At 49.2% G+C, this 9,153-nt stretch overlaps 3 non-coding genes across 3 annotated transcripts; all 3 read left to right on the forward strand.

Annotated features, from left to right (window-relative positions):
- Nucleotides 1-303: 303 nt before the first annotated feature.
- Nucleotides 304-376, forward strand: Trnaa-ggc (transfer RNA alanine (anticodon GGC)). Its single transcript has one exon. It is a non-coding gene; the product is annotated as a tRNA-Ala (tRNA).
- A 5,036-nt stretch (nt 377-5,412) lies between these two features.
- Trnat-agu (transfer RNA threonine (anticodon AGU)) lies at nt 5,413-5,485 on the forward strand. The gene has a single exon. It is a non-coding gene; the product is annotated as a tRNA-Thr (tRNA).
- A 2,425-nt stretch (nt 5,486-7,910) lies between these two features.
- Nucleotides 7,911-7,983, forward strand: Trnae-uuc (transfer RNA glutamic acid (anticodon UUC)). Its single transcript has one exon. It is a non-coding gene; the product is annotated as a tRNA-Glu (tRNA).
- The last annotated feature ends 1,170 nt before the right edge of the window (nt 7,984-9,153 follow it).

A 9,153-nucleotide genomic window follows, 5' to 3' on the forward strand; every position in this document is an offset into this window, starting at 1 on the left:
TTGGCATGAATAATGGAGTGCACAATGGGGCTCGAGATGTGTTTGTTACCTCAGGTGCTGAATGATTGTCGACAAGGAGTGAAAACGGAGCAATTTGTGACGGCTCTTTCAATTTAAGACGTTAAAAACAGACGGAATTTGCATTTGTAATACCAGAGCATGGAAACTACTTGGAACTTTTGTGTATATGAACGGGTCCGCGCCTTTGTACTCTGCTCCCTTCACCGCTACAAACCAACCAACCATCGTGTCCGTGCACATCTGAGTAGCAAAGAATGGGGAATAGCGCAGTTTGCTCGTGCATGGGGCGTAGCTCAGTTGGTAGAGCGTTCGCTTGGCATGTGAAAGGTCCAGCGTTCAAGCCGCGGCGCCTCAATTTTTTGTGGTCAGTGCATGGTAAGTGTTGGTCGCGGCGAACCTAAAGGCACGCAAGATATTGCAAAGCCAGCGTCACAGACTGATATGATGTATACTGACGTAAGGAGAGCAAGATGTAAGTGTGGGGACCGGCTGTTATCGAGGTGTAATCGAGTGCAGATCTGTCTTAGGTATCGCGGCTTAACCTCATTGAAGTCTAGAGGGTGGACAACATGTTGGTCTTACTCAGAGCGGTGTCCGAATTCTATTTTCGACGTTATACGTGCCACTTTGATTGTGGCCAACTACGATTCGATACAGAATGCACGAAACCTGAAAGACACCCTAACGGATACATAGAGAGTAGTGTTTGTCTGCTGAATAATGGGAGTGCAAGGGTCTGTGTCGTCTATATGGCTGTATGTAGCACCATTGGTGTTCGGGGGGGCGGGCGTAGCTCAGATGGTAGAGCGCTCGCTTAGTATGCGAGAGGTACTGGGATCGATACAGAGTGCCTCCAGAATTTTTAACACACCTACATGCGCACCTTGCCATGCAAGTGGAATAATTCACAACCAGCAGATGTGTCTAGGAAGATACAAGCTTGCGCCGAGTTCACGTAAATCCCACTGCACATTCCTATTCTTTGCGTGCAGTCAGCTGCTACTGGTGTTGCTAGTTGTGACTGCTGATAACAGATGCCGTAGCAATCAATTCATGGAGTGAGTTGTATGTTTTGCGATAGTCTGTCTCTGACAAGCAAGCACAGGTGACATAGGTGCGAACACGGGAGTCTTGCAGACCCTCGATGCCTGCAGACACCGAGCAGCCACACTAGGAGGGCGGCCTAAGCCGTAGGCGAAATGTGCTCATTCGCTTTGGCGCGACGTCGAACTATAAATAATGCTGTCACTAGCGTGAGCATCGTGGAATGTCGGAAAAGTCGGCTGCGAGGGTTGGTGCCAAGTTTGGGGAGCGTTTCGTAGTATGCGCAGTGCAATGGAGACGCGGAAACTTGTTGTGGCCCAGTGTTTTGCAGTTGGACGACAAGATTGGTACACAGTAGTAAGGAGCGAGGCACTGAGTTGGCAAGAATAATGGAGTGCACAACGGGGCTCGAGATGTGTTTGTTACCTCAGGTGCTGTATGATTGTCGACAAGGAGTGAAAACGGAGCAATTTGTGACGGCTCTTTCAATTTAAGACGTTAAAAACAGACGGAATTTGCATTTGTAATACCAGAGCATGGAAAGTACTTGGAACTTTTGTGTATATGAACGGGTCCGCGCCTTTGTACTCTGCTCCCTTCACCGCTACAAACCAACCAACCATCGTGTCCGTGCGCATCTGAGTCGCAAAGAATGGGGAATAGCGCAGTTTGCTCGTGCATGGGGCGTAGCTCAGTTGGTAGAGCGTTCGCTTGGCATGTGAAAGGTCCAGGGTTCAAGCTGCGGCGCCTCCATTTTTTGTGGTCAGTGCATGGTAAGTGTTGGTCGCGGCGAACCTAAAGGCACGCAAGATGTTGCAAAGCCAGCGTCACAGACTCATATGATGTATACTGGCGTAAGGAGAGCAAGATGTAAGTGTGGGGACCGGCTGTTATCGAGGTGTAATCGAGTGCAGATCTGTCTTATGTATCGCGGCTTAACCTCATTGAAGTCTAGAGGGTGGACAACACGTTGGTCTTACTCAGAGCGGTGTCCGAATTCTATTTTCGACGTTATACGTGCCACTTTCATTGTGGCCAACTACGATTCGATACAGAATGCACGAAACCTGAAAGACACCCTAACGGATACATAGAGAGTAGTGTTTGTCTGCTGAATAATGGGAGTGCAAGGGTCTGTGTCGTCTATATGGCTGTATGTAGCACCATAAGTCTCTGGGGGGTCGGGCGTAGCTCAGATGGTAGAGCGCTCGCTTAGTATGCGAGAGGTACTGGGATCAATACCCAGTGCCTCCAGAATTTTTAACACACCTACATGCGCACCTTGCCGTGCAAGTGGAATAATTCACAACCAGCAGATGTGTCTAGGAAGATACAAGCGAATGATTAGCATCCACAATTGACAAGCGTGCTGTTATTAGTGCGCAGGAAGCACCCTCCTCCCACGCCTACACTTAATTTAGAAACAGTACAAGTGTTCCCGTAAGATTCTCAAGCCTATGTCGGAAAGATCTGCCTTGCGCCGAGTTCACGTAAATCCCACTGCACATTCCTATTCTTTGCGTGCAGTCAGCTGCTACTGGTGTTGCTAGTTGTGACTGCTGATAACAGATGCCGTAGCAATCAATTCATGGAGTGAGTTGTATGTTTTGCGATAGTCTGTCTCTGACAAGCAAGCACAGGTGACATAGGTGCGAACACAGGAAGCTTGCAGACCCTCGCTGCCTGCAGACACCGAGCAGCCACACTAGGAGGGCGGCCTAAGCCGTAGGCGAAATGTGCTCATTCGCTTTGGCGCGACGTCGAACTATAAATAATGCTGTCATTAGCGTGAGCGTCGTGGAAAGTCGGAAAAGTCGGCTGCGAGGGTGAGTGCCAACTTTGGGGAGCGTTTCGTAGTATGCGCAGTGCAATGGAGACGCGGAAACTTGTTGTGGCCCAGTGTTTTGCAGTTGGACGACAAGATTGGTACACAGTAGTAAAGAGCGAGGCACTGAGTTGGCATGAATAATGGAGTGCACAACGGGGCTCGAGATGTGTTTGTTACCTCAGGTGCTGTATGATTGTCGACAAGGAGTGAAAACGGAGAAATTTGTGACGGCTCTTTCAATTTAAGACGTTAAAAACAGACGGAATCTGCATTTGTAATACCATAGCATCGAAACTACTTGGAACTTTTGTGTATATGAACGTGTCCGCGCCTTTGTACTCTGCTCTCTTCACCGCTACAAACCAACCAACCATCGTGTCAGTGCGCATCTGAGTCGCAAAGAATGGGGAATGGCGCAATTTGCTCGTGCATGGGGCGTAGCTCAGTTGGTAGAGCGTTCGCTTTGCATGTGAAAGGTCCTGGGTTCAAGCCACGCGGGTCCATTTTTTGTGGTCAGTGCATGGTAAGTTTTGGTCGCGGCGAACCTAAAGGCACGCAAGATGTTGCAAAGCCAGCGTCACAGACTGATATGATGTATACTGACGTAAGGAGAGCAAGATGTAAGTGTGGGGACCGGCTGTTATCGAGGTGTCATCGAGTGCAGATCTGTCTTAGGTATCGCGGCTTAACCTCATTGAAGTCTAGAGGGTGGACAACACGTTGGTCTTACTCAGAGCGGTGTCCGAATTCTATTTTCGACGTTATACGTGCCACTTTCATTGTGGCCAACTACGATTCGATACAGAATGCACGAAACCTGAAAGACACCCTAACGGATACATAGAGAGTAGTGTTTGTCTGCTGAATAATGGGAGTGCAAGGGTCTGTGTCGTCTATATGGCTGTATGTAGCACCATTAGTCTTTGGGGGGCGGGCGTAGTTCAGATGGTAGAGCGCTCGCTTAATATGCGAGAAGTACTGGGATCAATACCCAGTGCCTCCAGAATTTTTAACACACCTACATGCGCACCTTGCCATGCAAGTGGAATAAATCACAACCAGCAGATGTGTCTAGGAAGATACAAGCGAATGATTAGCATCCACAATTGACAAGCGTGCTGTTATTAGTGCGCAGGAAGCACCCTCCTCCCACGCCTACACTTAATTTAGAAACAGTACAAGTGTTCCCGTAAGATTCTCAAGCCTATGTCGGAAAGATCTGCCTTGCGCTGAGTACACGTAAATCCCACTGCACATTCCTATTCTTTGCGTGCAGTCAGCTGCTACTGGTGTTGCTAGTTGTGACTGCTGTTAACAGATGCCGTAGCAATCAATTCATGGAGTGAGTTGTATGTTTTGCGATAGTCTGTCTCTGACAAGCAAGCACAGGTGACATAGGTGCGAACACGGGAAGCTTGCAGACCCTCGCTGCCTGCAGACACCGAGCAGCCACACTAGGAGGGCGGCCTAAGCCGTAGGCGAAATGTGCTCATTCGCTTTGGCGCGACGTCGAACTATAAATAATGCTGTCACTAGCGTGAGCGTCGTGGAAAGTCGGAAAATTCGCTGCGAGGGTGAGTGCCAAGTTTGGGGAGCGTTTCGTAGTATGCGCAGTGCAATGGAGACGCGGAAACTTGTTGTGGCCCAGTGTTTTGCAGTTGGACGACAAGATTGGTACACAGTAGTAAGGAGCGAGGCACTGTGTTGGCATGAATAATGGAGTGCACAACGGGGCTCGAGATGTGTTTGTTACCTCAGGTGCTGTATGATTGTCGACAAGGAGTGAAAACGGAGCAATTTGTGACGGCTCTTTCAATTTAAGACGTTAAAAACAGACGGAATTTGCATTAGTAATACCAGAGCATCGAAACTACTTGGAACCTTTGTGTATATGAACGGGTCCGCGCCTTTGTACTCTGCTCCCTTCACCGCTACAAACCAACCAACCATCGTGTCAGTGCGCATCTGAGTCGCAAAGAATGGGGAATAGCGCAGTTTGGTCGTGCATGGGGCGTAGCTCAGTTGGTAGAGCGTCTGCTTGGCATGTGAAAGGTCCAGGGTTCAAGCCGCGGCGGCTCCATTTTTTGTGGTCAGTGCATGGTAAGTTTTGGTCGCGGCGAACCTAAAGGCACGCAAGATGTTGCAAAGCCAGCGTCACAGACTGATATGATGTATACTGACGTAAGGAGAGCAAGATGTAAGTGTGGGGACCGGCTGTTATCGAGGTGTTATCGAGTGCAGATCTGTCTTAGGTATCGCGGCTTAACCTCATTGAAGTCTAGAGGGTGGACAACACGTTGGTCTTACTCAGAGCGGTGTCCGAATTCTATTTTCGACGTTATACGTGCCACTTTCATTGTGGCCAACTACGATTCGATACAGAATGCACGAAACCTGAAAGACACCCTAACGGATACATAGAGAGTAGTGTTTGTCTGCTGAATAATGGGAGTGCAAGGGTCTGTGTCGTCTATATGGCTGTATGTAGCACCATAAGTCTCTGGGGGGGGGGGGGGGGGGGGGGCGTAGCTCAGATGGTAGAGCGCTCGCTTAGTATGCGAGAGGTACTGGGATCAATACCCAGTGCCTCCAGAATTTTTAACACACCTACAAGCGCACCTTACCATGCAAGTGGAATAATTCACAACCAGCAGATGTGTCTAGGAAGATACAAGCGAATGATTAGCATCCACAACTGACAAGCAGGAAGCACCCTCCTCCCACGCCTACACTTAATTTAGAAACAGTACAAGTGTTCCCGTAAGATTCTCAAGCCTATGTCGGAAAGATCTGCCTTGCGCTGAGTTCACGTAAATCCCACTGCACATTCCTATTCTTTGCGTGCAGTCAGCTGCTACTGGTGTTGCTAGTTGTGACTGCTGATAACAGATGCCGTAGCAATCAATTCATGGAGTGAGTTGTATGTTTTGCGATAGTCTGTCTCTGACAAGCAAGCACAGGTGACATAGGTGCGAACACAGGAAGCTTGCAGACCCTCGCTGCCTGCAGACACCGAGCAGCCACACTAGGAGGGCGGCCTAAGCCGTAGGCGAAATGTGCTCATTCGCTTTGGCGCGACGTCGAACTATAAATAATGCTGTCACTAGCGTGAGCGTCGTGGAAAGTCGGAAAAGTCGGCTGCGAGGGTGAGTGCCAAGTTTGGGGAGCGTTTCGTAGTATGCGCAGTGCAATGGAGACGCGGAAGCTTGTTGTGGCCCAGTGTTTTGCAGTTGGACGACAAGATTGGTACACAGTAGTAAAGAGCGAGGCACTGAGTTGGCATGAATAATGGAGTGCACAATGGGGCTCGAGATGTGTTTGTTACCTCAGGTGCTGTATGATTGTCGACAAGGAGTGAAAACGGAGCAATTTGTGACGGCTCTTTCAATTTAAGACGTTAAAAACAGACGGAATTTGCATTTGTAATACCAGAGCATCGAAACTAGTTGGAACTTTTGTGTATATGAACGGGTCCGCGCCTTTGTACTCTGCTCTCTTCGCCGCTACAAACCAACCAACCATCGTGTCCGTGCGCATCTGAGTCGCAAAGAATGGGGAATAGAGCAGTTTGCTCGTGCATGGGGCGTAGCTCAGTTGGTAGAGCGTCCGCTTGGCATGTGAAAGGTCCAGGGTTCAAGCCGCGGCGGCTCCATTTTTTGTGCTCAGTGCATGGTAAGTGTTGGTCGCGGCGAACCTAAAGGCACGCAAGTTGTTGCAAAGCCAGCGTCACAGACTGATATGATGTATACTGACGTAAGGAGAGCAAGATGTAAGTGTGGGGACCGGCTGTTATCGAGGTGTAATCGAGTGCAGATCTGTCTTATGTATCGCGGCTTAACCTCATTGAAGTCTAGAGGGTGGACAACATGTTGGTCTTACTCAGAGCGGTGTCCGAATTCTATTTTCGACGTTATATGTGCCACTTTCATTGTGGCCAACTACGATTCGATACAGAATGCACGAAACCTGAAAGACACCCTAACGGATACATAGAGAGTAGTGTTTGTCTCCTGAATAATGGGAGTGCAAGGGTCTGTGTCGTCTATATGGCTATATGTAGCTCCATTGGTCTTCGGGGGGGCGGGCGTAGCTCAGATGGTAGCTCGCTTAGTATGCGAGAGGTACTGGGATCAATACCCAGTGCCTCCAGATTTTTTAACACACCTACATGCGCACCTTGCCATGCAAGTGGAATAATTCACAACCAGCAGTTGTGTCTAGGAAGATACAAGCTTGCGCCGTGTTCACGTAAATCCCACTGCACATTCCTATTCTTTGCGTGCAGTCAGCTGCTACTGGTGTTGCTAGTTGTGACTGCTGATAACAGATGCCGTAGCAATCAATTCATGGAGTGAGTTGTATGTTTTGCGATAGTCTGTCTCTGACAAGCAAGCACAGGTGACATAGGTGCGAACACGGGAAGCTTGCAGACCCTCGCTGCCTGCAGACACCGAGCAGCCATACTAGGAGGGCGGCCTAAGCCGTAGGCGAAATGTGCTCATTCGCTTTGGCGCGACGTCGAACTATAAATAATGCTGTCACCAGCGTGAGCGTCGTGGAAAGTCGGAAAAGTCGGCTGCGAGGGTGAGTGCCAACTTTGGGGAGCGTTTCGTAGTATGCGCAGTGCAATGGAGACGCGGAAACTTGTTGTGGCCCAGTGTTTTGCAGTTGGACGACAAGATTGGTACACAGTAGTAAAGAGCGAGGCACTGAGTTGGCATGAATAATGGAGTGCACAATGGGGCTCGAGATGTGTTTGTTACCTCAGGTGCTGTATGATTGTCGACAAGGAGTGAAAACGGAGCAATTTGTGACGGCTCTTTCAATTTAAGACGTTAAAAACAGACGGAATTTGCATTTGTAATACCAGAGCATCGAAACTACTTGGAACTTTTGTGTATATGAACGGGTCCGCGCCTTTGTACTCTGCTCCCTTCACCGCTACAAACCAACCAACCATCGTGTCCGTGCGCATCTGAGTCGCAAAGAATGGGGAATAGCGCAGTTTGCTCGTGCATGGGGCGTAGCTCAGTTGGTAGAGCGTTCGCTTTTCATGTGGAAGGTCCAGGGTTCAAATCGCGGCGCCTCAATTTTTTGTGGTCAGTGCATGGTAAGTGTTGGTCGCGGCGAACCTAAAGGCACGCAAGATGTTGCAAAGCCAGCGTCACAGACTGATATGATGTATACTGACGTAAGGAGAGCAAGATGTAAGTGTGGGGACCGGCTGTTATCGAGGTGTCATCGAGTGCAGATCTGTCTTAGGTATCGCGGCTTAACCTCATTGAAGTCTAGAGGGTGGACAACACGTTGGTCTTACTCAGAGCGGTGTCCGAATTCTATTTTCGACGTTATACGTGCCACTTTCATTGTGGCCAACTACGATTCGATACAGAATGCTCGAAACCTGAAAGACACCCTAACGGATACATAGAGAGTAGTGTTTGTCTGCTGAATAATGGGAGTGCAAGGGTCTGTGTAGTCTATATGGCTGTATGTAGCACCATTAGCCTTCGGGGGGGCGGGCGTTGCTCAGATGGTAGAGCGCTCGCTTAGTATGCGAGATGTACTGGGATCAATACCCAGTGCCTCCAAAATTTTTAACACACCTACATGCGCACCTTGCCATGAAAGTGGAATAATTCACAACCAGCAGATGTGTCTAGGAAGATACAAGCGAATGATTAGCATCCACAATTGACAAGCGTGCTGTTATTAGTGCGCAGGAAGCACCCTCCTCCCACGCCTACACTTCGTTTAGAAACAGTACAAGTGTTCCCGTAAGATTCTCAAGCCTATGTCGGAAAGACCTGCCTTGCGCTGAGTTCACGTAAATCCCACTGCACATTACTATTCTTTGCGTGCAGTCAGCTGCTACTGGTGTTGCTAGTTGTGACTGCTGATAACAGATGCCGTAGCAATCAATTCATGGAGTGAGTTGTATGTTTTGTGATAGTCAGTCTCAGACAAGCAAGCACAGGTGACATAGGTGCGAACACAGGAAGCTTGCAGACCCTCGCTGCCTCCAGACACCGAGCAGCCACACTAGGAAGGCGGCCTAAGCCGTAGGCGAAATGTGCTCATTCGCTTTGGCGCGACGTCGAACTATAAATAATGCTGTCACTAGCGTGAGCGTCGTGGAAAGTCGGAAAAGTCGGCTGCGAGGGTGGGTGCCAAGTTTGGGGAGCGTTTCGTAGTATGCGCAGTGCAATGGAGATGCGGAAACTTGTTGTGGCCCAGTGTTTTCAGTTGGACGACAAGAT

The sequence above is a fragment of the Schistocerca gregaria genome, chromosome 10 (genome assembly GCF_023897955.1).
Source record: "Schistocerca gregaria isolate iqSchGreg1 chromosome 10, iqSchGreg1.2, whole genome shotgun sequence".
NCBI classification, from domain to species: Eukaryota; Metazoa; Arthropoda; class Insecta; order Orthoptera; family Acrididae; genus Schistocerca; species Schistocerca gregaria.